The sequence below is a fragment of the Diaphorina citri genome, unplaced genomic scaffold, assembly GCF_000475195.1.
Source record: "Diaphorina citri unplaced genomic scaffold, Diaci psyllid genome assembly version 1.1 scaffold6786, whole genome shotgun sequence".
NCBI classification, from domain to species: domain Eukaryota; kingdom Metazoa; phylum Arthropoda; class Insecta; order Hemiptera; family Psyllidae; genus Diaphorina; species Diaphorina citri.
This window is the reverse complement of record NW_007384162.1, coordinates 7,318-11,617: the sequence shown is the minus strand read 5'-3', so window position 1 is coordinate 11,617 and position 4,300 is coordinate 7,318. Positions and strand designations below refer to the sequence as shown.

The window sequence follows — 4,300 nt, the reverse complement described above, 5'->3', positions numbered from 1 at the left end:
AGAAACACCATTATTTTACCCCCAAAAAACCCAAAAAAAAAAAAAAAAAAAAAAAAAAAAAAAAAAACACTTCTAATGTGAAACTCATTAGACTACGGTTACATTGGTGTATAGATACGATTTTTAGTTTTACAACGTCCTAAGATATCTCTATGTATGTTATTTATTGTACGAAGAGTTTGGAAAAAGAAAACCATCTGCATAGAGACGAATTCGGTTTAATTGCGTGACGTCTTAGAGCTTTACTGAGATGGATTCAGTCCTGCGACTTCCTCAGAAATTTAGTCCTTAGAAATCTGATCTAGTGTAACTCGTAGCTTTGTGGTTTATGGACCTTAAGGTCATAATCTCCTAGAAAAGGATAACAAAGTCCACGTATTGTAACCAGGAAATTCTTAATTGAAATACTTTTCTTTGCCACTTTTGGGTGAATTTAATAAATTTGAATTTTAAATTGAGAATTTGATTGATAGCCCGAAAAAAAATTCAGGTTGGATTCAGATTCTTCATTGAGCCTATATTTGAACTGTAAATTGACTGTGAAACAGGACTCAACAATTCAAATTTGATAGTCCAAATATTGAACCAATAGGTAGTTCAGTTGGAAGATATGTAGGCAAAATATTTTAATTGACCAATAGCAAAGCTCCTTTGACAAAGTAACCAATGAGCCAATGACCAATAACAGGTCCGATAGTGTAACATATGTTTCTACCACTCATAGAGTATTTTAGATCCTATAATCTCTTTCATTAGTGTTAAGACAAAAAGTAGACCCTAGAAATACAATATTTGGAAACACTATTTTGTATTGCACCATTTATGGACCGAGACAAAGTTCATCCAAGTTAAAACTGATTCATCTTAAATTCTGATTCTTCATTAGATATTTTTAATACCGTAACGTAAACAGAGTTATACGATATTTTACTGCAAATGGAGAGGGTTTGCGACCAAAATTAGCTTTTTAATTGAACTCTTTGTGCTTTTTAATTGAAGCCGCGGATCCAGATATCTGGACTTCAGTTCCGGATAATTCATTATCCAGGTCCGATAGTGTAACATATGTTTCTACCACTCATAGAGTATTTTAGATCCTATAATCTCTTTCATTAGTGTTAAGACAAAAAGTAGGCCCTAGAAATACAATATTTGGGCACACTATTTTGTATTGCACCATTTATGGACCGAGACAAACTTCGTTCAAGTTAAAACTGATTCCTCATTAGATATTTTTAATACCGTAACGTAAACAGAGTTTTACGATATTTTACTGCAAATGGAGAGTGTTTGCGACCAAAATTAGCTTTTTAATTGAACTCTTTGTGCTTTTTAATTGAAGCCGCGGATCCAGGTATCCGGACTTCAGTTCCGGATAATTCATTATCCGGATATTTTCAGCTCTAATAAAGCCTGATTCACACTATAGTGCCAGTCAAGGTCCAGTCACGGTCCGATCAAAAGATTGAGTACCTATTCACACTATCGTTCAAGCAACGTTCATGCTTCGGTCATGCTTCAGTCATTTTTCTTTCATTTCTAGTTGGTCTGAACGAAGGAATGTTGATCGTTGCTTGATCGCTGCCTATTCACACTACAGTGCCAGTCTCGCTCCGGTCACGGTCCAGTTTCGGTCCGATCAAAAAGATTCGTCGCGAGAATGTTCCAAATTTTGACTGTGAGCTGACCGTTACCGTACCTTGACTAGAACGTCTAGTGTGTACACTCGCATTTACTTGCCTTCAACAATCATTTGATCGGACCGTTACCGGACCGTGACCGAACCTTGACTGGCACTATAGTGTGAATCAGGCTTAAAGGTTCGTTCCAACTTGTCATCGGAAAAAAATCGTGTCGTGTGTAGTGGGAAGTGGGAAGACTTTCATATGTAGTGACCGCCACTGATAAAATAGGAACAATTTAATGTTAATACAATAATATTACACATGTGGACCGACACTGATTTTATTTATGTCCAATACCTACCTACCGACTTACTATAAATTATTGAATTAGTTTTAAGGGTTTTTTTTTTTTTTTTTTTTTTTTTTTTTTTACTTTTTTTTTTTTTTTGTAAAGTACATATTTTTTAATTGGGTGAGGCCTGAACTATGAAATTCAAGCGACATACGTAATTTAAGAATCTACTTTGAAATGCGATGTTTTTTCTTTTCTTGCTTTTTTACGTTGCTCTTACGGATCTTACTTGTATGTGCAACGTAAGAAGCAATATGTTAACCTTACATTCCATATCTAAGTAGATCCTTGAATTTACGTAATGTGCCTTGTATTTCAGTTCTGCCTCCCAATTAAGAAATGTGATGGAGCAGTATTCGCTTACTTGGTTGTGTATCAAGTCAAAGGACTTGGAAAAATGAAAAACTAAGGAATTTTTCTTTTTCCTATCTCGACTTGTCTAGTAGTCGCGTAGGATAGGTATTGCACTTAAATAAATCAGTGTCGGTCCAATCTTGTATATGTTGTCATTAAGGCATTACGCTCCTGTAGGCCTATTGCGTCATCATGTCCAGGGCGCAGTCACTCATTATGTGTCTTGTGGCGCATACGTTGCGCCTCTCTTGACACCTGACGGACACGATCTTTTTCCGATGCAAGTTTGGAACGGACCTTTAAGCCTGATTCACATATTAGTGGCCAGTCAAGGGTCCGGTCCGGGTCCAGTAAACAGGTCCGATCAAATGATTGTTGAAGCAAGTAAATGCGAGTGTACACACTAGACGTTCTTAGCAAGGTACGGTTAAAACGGTCAGGCTCCACAGTCAAAATTGGAACTTCTCGGCGACGAATCTTTTTTGATCGGACCGAAAACTGGACCGTGACCGGCAGCGAGACTGCTGCGACTGTAAAGTTGAATAGGCAGCGATCAAGCAACGTCAAACATTCCTTCGTTCAGACCACTTAGAAATGAAGAAAATATGACCGAAGCCATGACCGAAGCATTGAAACGTTGCTTGAACGATAGTGTTGAATACTCAATCTTTTTGATCGGACCGTTACCGGACCGTGACTGGACCTTGACGGCACTTATTGTGAATCAGGGTTTAGGATTTCACCCTACCATCAGATTCTGTTAAGGCCGACCACGTGCCCACCACGTGTAACAGAGTAAAATTAATCATAATTATACCTAAATTACCCTTTTTTTACTTGAAATCATTTATAGACTGTGAGATGGTCTTTCATAAAGGTTGCGGGACTACTTTCTCATTACGTCTGTACCTATAGGCAGCCCACTCACTATCAGGTGGACACTGACAGGTACATCATGAGGCCTTGAAAGTTAATTGCCGCCTTACGTCATTACGTAGTACCCAGGTAAACATATACAGTCCCTTTACTCTTACTTAATGTAATGTTTTAAGTAAAAAAATTGACTTTTTCGTTTACCTCATGTTCTCTGTATACAAAATAAATTAAATAAAAAAACCACACCATCAGTGCAACAGATCTATGAACACTTCTATTCATTCTTCTGCTTCTCTTTCTGTTTGTCACTATCAAATTCAATCTCTTCTCTTCTGCTTTTCTTCTTCTTGTTTTGTACCTTCAAATCAATCTTCTCCTTTGCTTCTTTCTTGTTTTGTCCTATGAAAATAACTCTCTCACTCTGCTTTTCTTTTTTTTTGTTCTTCTGGCCTCCGGCCGCGGCGTTTCAGGTCGGTTGACCTTGACCAAGCTGACCACAATAGGAGAGCGCAGGCTGCATCAAGCGGCACAGCTGACCTCTATCGGGCAGATCTGTTTAGCCGAAGTAGGAGATGTAGTTGGACGTTAGCCGGAACGGCCCACGGCGACATCACTCAGCAGGACAACCAGCCGGGTACGAACACTAGTGAGGGAAACTGGCAACACCGGAGGGGGGGGTTAGGATTTGGCAACAATTGTAGGAGCAATGGGAGCCGATTTTATTATGCAGGCGAACCTGTGAAGTGGATCGTCTAAGTGGGAAATCTGGATAAACTGGGAAAAAAAAATCGTGGCCCCTTCATGGCAACTCTCTCCCAGTAGGACACATTTTTACTGGGAAATCTGGATAATCGGGGAAAAAATTGTCTGTCCCTTGGATTCCCACCTTAGGCAGGTTCGACTGTAGTTGTATTCGGGGTTATGTTGATTTTTTTCACTTTTCCTTGTCCTATAGGAAGGAATATCCTATCTAATATATAAAAAAGAATACTATGTGTGTGTTCGACTTTATATTGCCTTGGCCAAATTGTCATCCGATGCTATGAAACTTTGTTCAACTATGCTTGCACTCCCGGAAGGTATAGATCGTTGA

General features: G+C 38.7%; 1 long non-coding RNA gene across 2 annotated transcripts in view; it reads left to right on the top strand.

Moving 5' to 3' along the window:
- The window catches only part of LOC113472650, an 11,200-nt gene extending 9,705 nt beyond the window's left edge, over positions 1 to 1,495 (top strand). The window contains exons 1-2 of one of the 2 annotated variants that reach the window (XR_003394873.1): positions 30 to 688; positions 1,049 to 1,495. This is a non-coding gene — a long non-coding RNA (uncharacterized LOC113472650). Of the gene's footprint in view, positions 1 to 29; positions 689 to 1,048 lie in introns of those variants that run through there. The other variant, XR_003394874.1, reaches the window with a different exon arrangement.
- Positions 1,496 to 4,300: the final 2,805 nt, after the last annotated feature.